At 35.0% G+C, this 15413-nt stretch overlaps 1 protein-coding gene and 1 pseudogene across 5 annotated transcripts in view; both read left to right on the top strand.

Moving 5' to 3' along the window:
* Positions 1-5128, top strand: part of LOC130050745 (ankyrin-2-like) — a 32918-nt pseudogene extending 27790 nt beyond the window's left edge.
* Positions 1-15413, top strand: part of LOC125648776 (uncharacterized) — a 235422-nt gene that overhangs the window by 73696 nt on the left and 146313 nt on the right. The window lies entirely within an intron of this gene.

Below are 15413 nucleotides of genomic sequence, written 5' to 3'. Positions count from 1 at the left end.
ATTCATAATTTAGTTCTACACCTGGTATAATACATGAATAATATGTATTTATACATCATATCAAATTCGAAAGCGAACGAGTCCGGTGTGTATAAAAGGTTTGCCTCATTTGGAATGAATTTATGTGGATGTTCGTACATTTACCAACATCCTGCTCTTCTGGCTTAGGAGTTCTTGAGAAGAAGATTTTTAAAGATTTTTCCTATATATTATTGTGGCCCCATCCGATCCCCAGGGGCCATGATTTTAACAAACTTGAATCTGCACTATGTAAGGAAGCTGTCATGTAAATTTCTCGCTCTTCTGGTCCAGTGGTTCTTGAGAAGATTTCTAAATGACCCCATCCTACTTTTGCATTTTTGTGATTATATCCCTATTGAAGAGGGCATGGTCCTTCATTTGAATAAATTTCAAAGCCCGTTACCCAAGGATGCTTTTGGCCAAGTTTGGTTATTATTGGCTCATTGGTTCTAGAGAAGAAGTCAAAACTGTAAAAAGTGTACAGACAGACGGACAGCAGGCGATCAGAAAAGCTCATTTGAGCTTTAAGCTCAGGTGAGCTAAAAATAATATATCAAACACAAGATGTTTAACTTGCTGATCTAATACATGTAAGAGCATGGATTGTCATTGTTATATATATACATACCACACTCCCTGTGATAAGTATACACATACACGGTATTATGTGTAAATTTACATGTAAATGTGTGTTAATAACGTTTCCCACGGTGGTTCCACTGGCGGATTTAGAGGGGCATAGGGCGGGGGGGGGGGGGGGTGAACCCCCCCTAAAATTTTCAAAGTTCAGGTTACAAATCATTGCGTACTATAAAAAGAGGTCAAATCAAATCATAATTATGATAATTGATTCGAAAAGGTGAATGTCAAAATACATAAAGTCCCTAACTCCGTTACTTTCGGGAAACCCTGCGTAGTTTGTAAACGAATGTGATTGTGACGTCATGTTTTTCCAAGCTGAAAATCTACAATGAAATGCCGATAAGTTATAAAAAGCCAATTCAAGAATATGTCAAAAACAAATAACAATAAATTAATATGAAATATATTGTATTTATCATTTTTTATGTGAAATCAGTTAGCACTTTCCCTTTCATGTGTTATCACATCGATTAAATAACAATAAATTAATATGAAATATATTATATCTATCATTTTTTATGTGAAATCAGTAAGCATTTTCCCTTTCATGTGCTATCACATCGATTCGTGGTATCTTGTTTAGAAAAATGTACTAAACGATAAAATAAGCAAATGACAATAATTCCTTCCACTCCAGGAGAAATAAATGACAAAATCTTTTGATTTCTTGAATTACCTTATTGGGAGAATTTTTTTTTCCAAAAAAACCTTAAAATTCCCGTCATTTTACAAATTTCACCTCATCAAAAATGATCGAAAATAGTATAAATGACTGAATAGGAAACATATTTCAAGCCCTATAAAATTTGTAAAATCCAGGCGCCTCAAGGCGGCCCCCAGACCCCTGCCTCATAAATTAGCGCCCCCCGTAACCGCAATTCCTGGATCCGTACCTGGAAAAGCCCGGATTTCGAATCCCGGCCGCGACCGACCGAAATCGTTAAAACAGGTAGTGACAGTTCCATCGCTAAACGCTCGGCATCAGGTATGAATGTCACATCAAAAACGGATGTCCCGTGTCACAGTAGGTGTGGCATGCTAAAGAACCCTCATTACTCAATGGCCTAAATTTGAAGCCCTTCACCGGTCTTGGTGACGTCTCCGTATGAGTGAAAAATTATTGTGAGAGACGATAAGCATGATACAATCAGTCAATCCTATAAGAATTATGGATTTGATCACTGTTCGTTATCTTCCCCTTTTCATCGTTATAACGACCAACGAATTTGCAAAATGCTGACTTTAAACGAGAAAAATTGAGAAAATGAGAAAACGATTGAAAAATGGTTAGTGGTTATCTAAATTTTTAAGAATTATTCAAATGCACTATATGTTTGTATGAATGGCAGGTAATCCTGTCTGCGTGTGGAATATTTAATAGAATTCTGTGAAATATCGCTGTTATTCTTTGATTGTATTTTTAATGAATTAATTAGGAACGAATGGCTACACTCCACTTCATAAAGCTTGTCAAGTTGGCGATGATACCACCGTACAACAACTACTGCAAAATGGCGCCGACATTAATCTATGTCAGAATGAGGGAGACTCTCCTCTATATATAGCTTGTCAAAAAGGACATGACAGCACGATACAACTGTTACTGAACAATGGCGCCGACATCAATTTATGTAGAAATACAGGAGCCTGTCCTCTATTTATAGCTTGTCAAGAAGGACATGACAGCACGGTACAACTGTTACTGAACAATGGCGCCGATATCAATTTATGTAAAAATACAGGAGCCAGTCCTCTATATATAGCTTGTGAAAAAGGACATGACAGCACGATACAACTGTTACTGAACAATGGCGCCGATATCAATTTATGTAGAAATACAGGAGCCTGTCCTCTATTTATAGCTTGTCAAGAAGGACATGACAGCACGGTACAACTGTTACTGAACAATGGCGCCGATATCAATTTATGTAAAAATACAGGAGCCAGTCCTCTATATATAGCTTGTGAAAAAGGACATGACAGCACGGTACAACTGTTACTGAACAATGGCGCCGATATCAATTTATGTAGAAATACAGGAGCCAGTCCTCTATTTATAGCTTGTCAAAATGGACATGACAGCACGATACAACTGTTATTGAACAATGGCGCCGATATCAATTTATGTAAAAATTCAGGAGACAGTCCTCTATTGATAGCTTGTTATAATGGACATGACAGCACGGTACAACTGTTACTGAACAATGGCGCCGATATCAATTTATGTAAAAATACAGGAGTCAGTCCTCTATTTATAGCTTGTCAAAATGGACATGACAGCACGATACAACTGTTACTGAACAATGGCGCCGACATTAATCTATGTCAGAATGAGGGAGCCAGTCCTCTATATATAGCTTGTCAAAATGGACATGACAGCACGATACAACTGTTACTGAACAATGGCGCCGATATCAATTTATGTAAAAATACAGGAGTCAGTCCTCTATTTATAGCTTGTCAAAATGGACATGACAGCACGATACAACTGTTACTGAACAATGGCGCCGACATCAATTTATGTAGAAATACAGGAGCCTGTCCTCTATATATAGCTTGTGAAAAAGGACATGACAGCACGATACAACTGTTACTGAACAATGGCGCCGACATCAATTTATGTAGAAATACAGGAGCCTGTCCTCTATTTATAGCTTGTCAAGAAGGACATGACAGCACGGTACAACTGTTACTGAACAATGGCGCCGATATCAATTTATGTAAAAATACAGGAGCCAGTCCTCTATATATAGCTTGTGAAAAAGGACATGACAGCACGATACAACTGTTACTGAACAATGGCGCCGACATCAATTTATGTAGAAATACAGGAGCCTGTCCTCTATTTTTATAGCTTGTCAAGAAGGACATGACAGCACGGTACAGCTGTTACTGAACAATGGCGCCGACATTAATCTATGTCAGAATGAGGGATCCTGTAGTCCTCTATATATAGCTTGTGAAAATGGACATGACAGCACGGTACAACTGTTATTGAACAATGGCGCCGATATCAATTTATGTAATAATAATGGAGCCAGTCCTCTATTTATAGCTTGTGAAGAAGGACATGACAGCACGGTATAACTTCTACTGAACAATGGCGCCGATATCAATTTATGTCAGAATGATGGAACCAGTCCTCTTGGTATTGCGCGTCAAAATAAGCGTCACGATGTAGTAGAAGTATTGCTTAGAAAATTGCGGTGGTATCTAACTTCATCGACGATTGTTCAATGATTTTTTTACTCAATTAACTCGTTCATTCATAAAAAAGGACAGGTGCCTTAATGAACGAGTGAGGAGTAAATAATATCTATTCTATACACCGCAAGAATAGGACAGATACTTATATAATGAACGAATCGGAAAGTTATGGAAAAATAGATATAAACACAAGCTTCTGAATTGTTAAAGAAAATGATATAATTCATATTGTTGGTATATAGCGTGCAGTACATATATGCTTCTTGTTATACACCTGTCCTCAGACGGGGTATACTATGTTCTGGCGTTGTCCGTGCGTCCGTCCGAGGTCATGTTTTTCGGACTTTTTCCCGTTACGTACATATGTACAGCATTGACATTTAGTCAAAATATCACGCTCAAGAAGCGTAAACGTGAGTTTATATATCAAATAGATCGGTGCACCATAACCACTTGAGGGCCAACAGTAGGTAAAACAGGTTTCCACACTTATTTCGTTATGAATACAGGTATTGCCCTGACATTCTGTTACAATCTCCCTCTCAGAGAAATACATGATTAGTTCACAGCTGAATTGCTGCACCATGACCTTCCTTAATGCTTTTCTATTCATATACCTATACTCATTCAGAGTGCATATTGTGCTTAAAGGTTGAATATCACTGTCCTACGGACGTATGATGTACCGTTTGCGGTATACTTGATTCAATATAATCTAAATGCGTAATAGAATTCAAATATATAATGCAAATCATAGATTTACATGTAATTTGAATGTAGAATATAGCTTAAATGCATTCGAGATTTAGATGTACAATGAAATCAAAATATACAATGAGCTATAATCTAATTATACACCATACATTGTATGTATAATTAGGGATCTTACAACGAGATAGTCAAATGCAATGAAAACTATATATATATATATATATATATATAGCACTAAATAATCACAACTAGGTACTGAAAATGTTGGCCCCAGCCCGGGGTCGAACCAGCGACCTACGGCACCCACCTTCTAGCAAGACTGTCAAACCAGTGCGTAAGTCCACTCGGCCACAACGACTTCCCTAAGAAAGGAAGCTTTGTTATGCTCCTAAAGCGCTACTTATACACACTGATGCAATCTCACACAGTCGCTGTGTCATTCAGTGTTTAAGATATTTTATAAGGAGAGTGGATCTCTCGATGCAATTGTATAGAATATTTAAAATAAAGCACAAACAAACTATATATATATATATATATATATATATATATATAAAATTATTGGAAATTATTATTGATATGCAGTAAGTCTAGAAATAGAAATAACTCTATATATTTGGGCTGTTGCTAAAACGGGGAAAACGGAATATATTTTCTGCAATAATATTAGGAGGAGGTGAGCATTTTGTAAAAGCAATAGGCTTATGAACAAGAGTAGCATATTACAGACAGAACGGGAAGACATGCTCAGAATTCACAGTTTCATATACATCAAACAAATATATCTATTTTATCATCATCATAGCTTATGAAAAAATATTAAGCACGAGCCTGTGGGTGCCACCCCCTCTTCCCGTCTTTGGCATTTTCTCTCACCGATTGTGACAGTATGTTGTAAAAGAAAAAATAACCAAAAATAAAGCTAAAATAATATGAAAAAGATTGAATAAAATGATAAATCAATATAATATGGTGTAATAACGTGAAAAAAAATGGGGGGACTAAGTAAGGATATCATAAATAATAATGGATAAATGATTTTAAAAATCATAGACTTGATGTGACAAGTAGTAAGCAGCAAAAAAAAGAGTAAAAAACAAACAGAACAACACCGAGTAATGGTCTGGAGTGATTAAGTTGAAAGAATATGTCACAGACTTTAATGAAAAGGTGAATGTAACGAACAGTGATCAATCTCATGATTCCTATAAGCAATACACATTCAGAGTTGGGCAAACACGGATCCTTGACGATACCAGTGGTGGGATCATTTGCCCAGAAGGAGAAAGAATCCCTTGTTGACCGATCACACCCGCCGTGAGACCGATATCTTGATAATGTAAACGGAGTAATCCGTAGTCAAAAGTCAGTGTGTAAAGAAATAACAATTGGTATGAAATACGTCAGGCAGCATTTGACCCGTTGACAGGTTGTATGATATACATGTACCATTCTCCATTTTACAAGGTGATCGCGTTCAATGCACTGGGATATATTCCTCTAAGCTCAAGCGGTAAAGAGTGTCATGTTCTTCTAATTCCGTCATGTAAAAAACAAATTGCTTATTTACAAAGCATGATCTTAATTCAATTTTGGAAACAGCATTTTTAAACAATCTGATTATGTTTCTTCTTTTGGATTTAATATAAACTATCTATGAACTCCAAGCGCGTAGCCAGAAAGAAAATGAAATGTACGCAAAGTACTTGCGGTATTGGATGCTCCTGGGTTTTACGAATAAAATAACTTTTTCTAATCTACTTCATTTGTTTGAGTGCATACTTGATAATTTGAAATTCAAAATGGACTAAATTTGATTGAATAGTCTCTCTCTCTCTCTCTCTCTCTCTCTCTCTCTCTCTCTCTCTAAAATGATATGTACTTGCGTATAGGCAGCTACGCGCCTGAACTTCACCATCACTGAATTATCACTACAAAATGAATCGCCATTAACGATTGCTCATTCAGGGAGTTGCAATCTCTGTACTATATTAAGGTCACCTTAGCTAGGCCACCTAACCCACGCCACAAATATTAAATTTTTGAAAAATAATAAAGCCGAACACCATATAAACACCTCTTCTGTGTCCAGGGTCCATGTTTGCTCTACTATTAATTGTGTATCCATTATTGTATTTACGAGATTGATCACTGCTCGTTATATTCACTTTTCATTACAATAATGAATAAAGCGAAGGTAAGGATTATCATTTGTAGATGGGTCAGTTGGAGTTCAAATCCATTTCTCTATGATAATTATGGGTTTGCCAAAAATAATTTCTCAAAGTGTTTACATGCAATGTCGGTGAATTCTTCGTGTGAAAACGCATTTAAGCGAATTGCAACCCTGGTATTCCATAATTTAAAGATAATGCACTAGTGATAATTGCCCATTTTACCTTACATATCTGGCTGGTGATTTTGAATTATTGAATAATTGTTGTTCTTGCAGTATATTTTCAAAATATTCATATCATAAGCATAATTGTTTCGCAGTCTTTCAAAGTGTAAACGGTACCGGTATAACGACGGATGTACATTACATGTATCATTAAGAAAAAGAAATCAGAAAATACTATAGGATTAAACATTCTTTTTGAAGAATTTATCGATGTGTAAACTCCGGACATTTTACTCACAAACTGAATAAAAGTGCAAAGCACTTTTATGTTAAGTTTGTGAGTAAAATGACCGGAGTTTACACATCGATAAATTCTTCAAAAAGAATGTTTGATTCTTATAATTCCAATTCATTCATTTCATTAACAATTGCAAAAATTTGAATAGTTTCCCCGCACTGTGTTGTTTGTTTTCAGGCGTGTATGAATACATCGCGTTTTCGGATTTATTGATGTGTAAACTCTTGTTCAGCTTTATTTTTGTCCAATCAAAACACTTGTAATAAATAACATTGGAATTATTCAAGGGTAAAACAAAGACTTATAGATGTATATAAACAAACCTTGTTAGAATCTTCAAAACACACCTTATTGATAGGTTCTGCCTACAAGCATATTAAACAAAATCTTTCCATTAAATATATAGGGTTAATTCAGTTTAGATTGTCTAACCATCTTTTGAATATTGAAGAAGACACCATAATGTAGCCATATCTAATAGAATATCCATGCTATTGATAGACTATGTACATGTAACCTTCATGCTATTGATAGACTATGTACATGTAACCTTCATGCTATTGATAGACTATATACATGTAACCTTCATGCTATTGATATACTATGTACATGTAACCTTGATGTTATTGATAGACTATGTACATGTAACCTTGATGCTATTGATATACTATGTACATGTAACCTTGATGCTATTGATAGACTATGTACATGTAACCTTCATGCTATTGATAGACTATGTACATGTAACCTTCATGCTATTGATAGACTATGTACATGTAACCTTCATGCTATTAATATACTATATACATGTAACCTTGATGCTATTGATAGACTATGTACATGTAACCTTCATGCTATTGATAGACTATGTACATGTAACCTTCATGCTATTGATAGACTATGTACATGTAACCTTCATGCTATTGATAGACTATGTACATGTAACCTTCATGCTATTTATAGATTATGTACATGTACATATTGTAACTTCATGCTATTGAGAACGAATTTCATTTTTTATTGAAATGCCCAATGTGTAACGATTTGAGGGGAATTTTTGAATTTTTTTATTATTCTAGACCATATGTTTTTAAATTAATTCAGTTATGTCAACGATCTTATGAAATTGGAAAATTTTTGAGTGCTTGTACACTATAAAGAAAAAGTTTAATTTTTACTTGATTATTTTGTACATCCCCCTCTCTGTAAATTAATTGAAATTATTATTGTACTTGTTACTCTGATGAGTCAGTTGGCTCAAAGTAATACAGAAATCAAAGCTCTCAAGGGCCCCAGAGTCGGCTCGTCCACGATTTCCAACAAAGGATGGTGGTGGTGGGGTGTATACGTACAGCACCGTCTTATAAGATATAGGATTTTGCGCATGCGTTGAAATGGCAAGTTGGAAGTTTTTTCAGCTCATGATGAACTGAAGAGAAAATGGTTTCACGATAGAGGTGTGTGCATAAAAGGTCACGTCAGCTGCACCATTTGTGAGTGATTAAGAATGACAGAGAACGGAGACAAACAGACACATAGATGGTCGTCAGACGGCCAAACTCCGAAACCATCATCCAAAATGTTGAAAATGGCGGAAGGGGACAGTGGTGACAGTGATGACGTTGGAACCAAAATCATTGACCAGATGACTGTAATAGCGGACGCTGTGAGTCAGCTCCAGAAGGGTCAGAAAGAACTACGTTCATCTTTCGACAGTAAGTTTGATAAATTCAAGAATGAGTTCATGGCTAGTATTGATAGTAAATTCAAAGCAATGCGGTCAGATTTTGACCTTGAACTTGGTAAACAGCAAAGCCAGATCGACAGTTTGTCACGGTCAGTTGAGTCTCTTATTCATCGAGTGAAAGAGGTAGAGAAAGTAGGACACAGTTACGCAACTCAACCTGGATCAGCTGTTCACCATTCGAGCACCGTCAAGGATTCAGAGGTAACCATAATAGCTAGTAATATACCTCAGTCAGACGAAGAGGACATTCTACAAGTTGCACAGGATCTTGTTGACTGTCTGAGTGATTCGATTAGTGTAGTCGCGGCTGCTAGGCTCGGGAGTCGGATTCAGGGGAAACCAGGGTTAGTGAAAATCAGTTTCGCAACTGTCGAGGAGAAAGTAGAAATACTTCGGAAGAAACGTGACTTGAAGGGCAGTCAAGCGTACAAATCTGTTTTCTTAAGGTCCTCTAAATCCCACACCGAGAGGCTCATAGAACTTAACGCGAAAACACTACTAACTCAAATACCGAATGGAGAACAATTCCTATCACTTTATCATGAATTTATTGAGTTTCTCAATGAAACAAACTTTTGTGTTCTGAATGGCAGATTTCCAGATGACAATTTTACGTGTATTTCACGAAAAGGTAAATCTGTAGTTGACTATATATGTATACCTGTAGATATATTTAGATATGTTGCAAATTTTAATGTGTTTACAGTACAGTCTATTGTAGATGATTTCAAGATACATGATTTTTTAGGTATGAAATCAAAACTCCCGGATCACTCGGCTATTACCTGTGATTTTAGTGTTACTGAATATGGTTTAATACATGTATCTGAAAAGGTCGAAAGCACTAAACCACGATTTAATCTGAATAGGATCCCACGAGATTTTATAAGATAAGATAAGATAAGAAAACTTTATTTCAATTCGGCATGTATAAAACACAAATAACATAAGCTCTATAGAGCTTTTTACCGAATATAAACTTGAATTTTGGAATAAAATCAAAAAGCTTGGACCAAGAAATACAATATACATGCCAATGGAGGTTATAGATACAGATGGAAATATCATTACTAATGAACGAGAAGTTTTAAATAGATGGCAAATTCATTTCCAAAATTTGTATAACGGTAGTGTGAATACTGATTTTTTTCAAGATCACTACGATAGTTCAAGGCTAGAAAAAATAAGGTTGGAAAATAATATGAAACTTCAATCATTCATCTGCAATGAAGAATTAAATTATGAAATATCACTGGAAGAAATTTCTGATATTGTACTGCACTCCAAATCTAAATCTGCTAGTGGGTATGATGAAATTCCATATAGTGTTCTAAAATTCCCAATGATATTCAATATATTCAATGTATAATGACCATATTTCATATCTAATAAATGGATGGTGGAATATTTGTAATCATGGTATCATTTTGAAGGGTCCATCAAATAAAAATAATCCACCATAGGAATTTTCGAAATTTTGTTTACTGCCTGATTTATTTCACCTAGAATTTAACATTGAAGTATATGGGAAAAGCATGTTTTATTACAATATTTGAAAAACAAATTATATTTTCATAATTATCTCTTGGTAGAAAGTTACATATACTTTCTTTTTCTGAAAATATGAAATAAAATTAATCATTGACCATACACATTTTTAAAAAATTAGATTTTTCTTATTTTTACAAAGGGCAGACAACTCTTCCAAAAAGTCTTAAGTGCGAAAAGGTCAGCTTCTAATCATTTACCAGTCATGTGAATTTCATCTGCTTCACTTTCATCATTATTTAACAATAAACTTTTATGTTGATCTAAATCCTTCAAAATTGTTCATTATCCTTTCATTATACATGGAATACCTTAAAACATTACGTAATCTCTTTCAACTTATATTTGATTCAAGTATCATCCCTTCCATCTGGAGGAAAGCTATCATATGTCCTATTCTTAAGGATTCCTCCTCGGACAAACGCCTGCCAATGAATTACCGTGGTATCAGTCTCCTATCCTGTATCAGTAAACTTTATAGTGCATTTATTAATAAAAGGCTTGTTACTTACTTGGAGAATAATGATATTTTGGCAGATGAACAAAATGGTTTTAGAAGAGGGAGATCCTGCGAAGATCACGTATTTACTTTGAACAGTCTAATTCAGAATAACAAAAATCTGTATGTTGCATTTATTGATCTAAAGAAGTGTTTTGATTTTGCAGATAGAGACATGATGTTGTATAAGCTTCTGTTGAATGATATAAATGGTAAAATATATAACTCGATCACGAATATTTACCAAAGTTCAGAGTCATGCGTTCGAGTAAATGGAAAACTTACAAACTGGTTTAGCTGTAAAACTGGTGTTAAACAGGGGGGTAACTTATCTCCAACTCTATTTTCGATTTTTGCAAATGACCTTGTTCATGAAATAAACTCTTTGGATTTGGGTGTAAATATCGCAGATGAAAAGCTGTCCGTTTTATTATATGCAGACGATATAGCCTTAATAGCTAAGACACCGGAAGAACTACAATGTATGTTACAAAAACTGCACAACTGGTGCAGGCGTTGGAGAGTCCTTATAAATACTGAAAAATCCAAATGTATGCATTTTCGTAAAACTAGAACAAAAGGAACAGAGTTTGAATTCACTATTGGAACAAATACATTAGAAATAGTAGATAGCTATAAATATCTTGGAATCATATTTACTTACACTGGAAATTTTACAAAAAATGCAGAAAACCTTGCTAAAGCTGGAGGACGGGCACTTGGAAAAAGTATCTCTACAATACAAAGAATTTGGATTCACTGCTTACGAAAAATTATTTTACTCTTGCGTTTTACCTATATTAGACTATTCGTCCAGTGTTTGGGGGTTCAAAAAATTCCAGTCAATAGATAATGTTCAAAATCGAGCCATTAGATATTTTTTGGGAGTACATCGTTTTGCGCCTTTATTGGCAATCTATGGAGATACGGGGTGGATACCCAGTCAATATCGTCGATGGATTAATATGATAAGATTTTGGAATAGAGTATTGTTATTTGACAGTGAACGAATTACTAGAAAAGTGTTTGAAATGGATTATGATATATGTAGAAACAACTGGTGTAGTGCTCGGAAATTTTTTTTGCAAAATTTGGAACTGGAAAGTTATTTTGACTCAAAATTGTTAATAGACATGAAAGCTCTTCAAACAAAAATGCATTACTATTACTCCAATATCTGGAAAAATGAAGTATTTAAAGTACCTAAATTACGAACTTATGTGTCTATAAAATCAACCTTTGGTCGAGAAAATTATGTAACATTGGATATGCCAAAATACTTTAGGTCAATTATGTCGCAGTTTAGATGTAGTATTTTACCTTTAAGAATAGAGACGGGAAGATATTATGGGGAACCTGCTGTTGAAAGAATATGCTCATTGTGTTCATTAAATTGTGTGGAAGACGAAATTCATTTTTTTACTCTATTGTCCATTGTATTCTAAACTCAGAACAACTTTGTTTGATAACACGGGATTTGATCAAATGTCAATGTCAGATGTAGAGGTTCTTCGAATGTTAATTACAAACTACCCAAGACAATTAGCAAAATACTTGTACTCCTCCTTTTCTTTTAGACAATCTATTACATTTGGAAAAATCAACAACTGAGCTATTTATACATTATATACTAATTATACATGTATACACATGTATGTATATATAATTATAGAAAATGTTATTATGCGCAATTATTTGCATTATATATTATTATATCAACGTTTAAAGTGGCATTTAGGCCCGACGGGCCGGGTGTTTATTGATTTGTATATTGTGATGAAATTGGATGTATGAATATATGTACACATGCCACTATAATAAATAAAATTACTTACTTACTTATAAGCTTATTCTGAATCTTTAACGTATGGTAAAACAAAATGTACATGTTTAAGTACATTATGCTTAACTAGATAAGTATTGAATTTCAACGTCACAAACTAGGAATACGACACATTGGCTTGAGGAATTTATCCACAAAAGCTTCAAAAGTTGTGTGAACATAAACCGTTCAAGATCAAAGGTCACTATCCATGGTACTCAGCACATCTGCATGAGACGATCACTTATTGGTACTTGTATGTCAAATATTAAAAGCCTACCGCAATAGACAAAACAGTAACAGCCGGAAACAATTTGTAGCAGGTATCGATACAAATTATTCTCTTGAAGTCTCTTGATCGCCTCTTCCTTCTTTCTCTTTAGATGAAGTATTGCCGTAAAAATGTACCACGTGTGTATGTGAATGATGTTAACTCGTTCGTTGTTGATTTATTTAAATAAAGCAAATATAGGAGTCGTTAATTCATTTCAGATAAATTTTCGTCAGAATTCTCTTAGAATATTAGTTCAAGAATCACCATGTCATTTATTTTCACGGAAAGTTAAATGCAATTATTCATCTAGCCCGAGTTCTAATCCTATCCCTCATATTCATGCGCGATTAAAAATATCATTATCTCGACTTCCTAAGTCTTTCACCATTATTGTTTGGCTAAAATTTTAATATATCATACATAACTTTATTACAGTACCCGCAACGTTATTCTTGACATTCCTATCATGCTCTATCGTGCGTGTATCCTATCGTATCGTGCGTGTATCCTATCGTATCGTGCGTGTATCCTATCCTATCGTGTATCAGGTTTTCCGTTTTCTATCGTGTTTTGCGTTTATCAGGTCTATCGTGTATCGTATTTTGCGTGTATCAGGTTTTCCGTTTATCGTGAAAATCGTTTATCGTGTAGCTTCGGAAACTATCGGGATCGTATATAAAATCTAATGAAAAAGTACGATACTTTCCGAAACCTTTATTCGTTTTGTTAAAGAAGCTATTTTTAGGAATCGAGGAAAGTCGGTATATTTGAAGGAGAACATAAAGTTGTCGATTTTAAGGCAGAAGAAGACACTAAGCGCACGGTACTGGTGTCACTTTACGTTACACTTATAACGTCATAAATTGTGGCAAAATATAATCACGAAAGCAACGTCACGTTTTAAACAAAATTCATTATCTCCAAGCTGTAATATCATAACTAAAGCACATGCATGATTTAATGTTTAAAAATTGAAAATAAATCTTTGTACGTGTATAGTGTACATTCATAAAAATTATGAATTCTTAGAAATACTCCAAAGTATACGTACTGTATTTATTTCACCGTGCCTACAACAGCAGGCATGTCGTATGAAATAAGGGTACCCGTTTCGGTAGGTTTCGTTTTGCTTCGGTAGATTTCGTTTCCTTTCGATTTCGTTTCGCATTTTACAGGTAACCATCCCATGAAATAAGGCTTGCAATTCTTATGAATATGACCTCTGAGAAATTTGAACACAGTAAAAAAAAAAATCAGTTTTGGTTTTTTCTAGGATATATATAGACTTGCTCAAGTCTCTATGTTTAATAATCATTGCTCTCTTTAATACTTTTTATTAATGCCAAACACGGAAGGGGGGAGGGGGGGGGGGTTAAAAACTCCCGTACGTTTCTGTCATCGATCTACATCGATCACGCTCTAGATAGTGGGGAAAAACAACAACCAGCGCATAGAAAGTATATGTAGTTTTGCGCTTTATAAATGAATAATAATAATAACCACGGTGAGTTGAAGTGAGAGTTAAAAACTTCCAAATAATATTACATTTTAATGTTCACTTTCATTTCTGAATAAACAGTAGAAAAGGTATACAGAGTGTTATTTACACTCGTATGTTTTACTTGCGAATCGGTTAGTTTCAATATATATCATATTTAGTTTTGAAGGGGTGGTCTCGTGAAAACCGTGTGACTTTAGATTTTTTTTGTCAGATGTTGAACTTTTGATCTAATGATATTGTTATTCATATGAGGAAATCTTGATTTGTATTCGATAATCTTGATATCTATATGCGGACGGAAATTTTGATTTATATGTGAGAAATCTTGATATTCATATGCGAATTTTTTTTATTTTACTCTACGAGAGAGAGAGGCTTCCTCTACTCTTCTGGAGTACCAACGCATGTGGGCGAAATATTCCAGGGGCAATCGCTCACACCCGCCAGAAATCACCTGGGTCCTAAATACAACAGTGAGGTTGTTCAACACGTCACTGATACTCTAACAAGATTTTGACATTCAATTCATTTAATATGTGACTTATGTATATATCTTTCATTCATTGGAAGGGGGGGGGGGTACATAAGATCTAACACGCTATATATATCCACCGTTCTGGTGCCTGTGTTCACATCCACCTCCTAGGGAATGCTACAAGCTGGTGCATGTTGGAAACTGTAGGAGGGTCCACAGTTTGCTCTGTACTTGCTCTTTAAACCAGGTAGCACGCAGGAGACAGGTGAGATGCGCAGAGATATCTTTCCCCTTAGAACGTGACCACCCGTTCAGGTCCAGGCACCT

The sequence above is a fragment of the Ostrea edulis genome, chromosome 10, assembly GCF_947568905.1.
Source record: "Ostrea edulis chromosome 10, xbOstEdul1.1, whole genome shotgun sequence".
In the NCBI taxonomy this organism is placed as follows: domain Eukaryota; kingdom Metazoa; phylum Mollusca; class Bivalvia; order Ostreida; family Ostreidae; genus Ostrea; species Ostrea edulis.
This window is presented reverse-complemented; position numbering and strand designations above follow the sequence as displayed.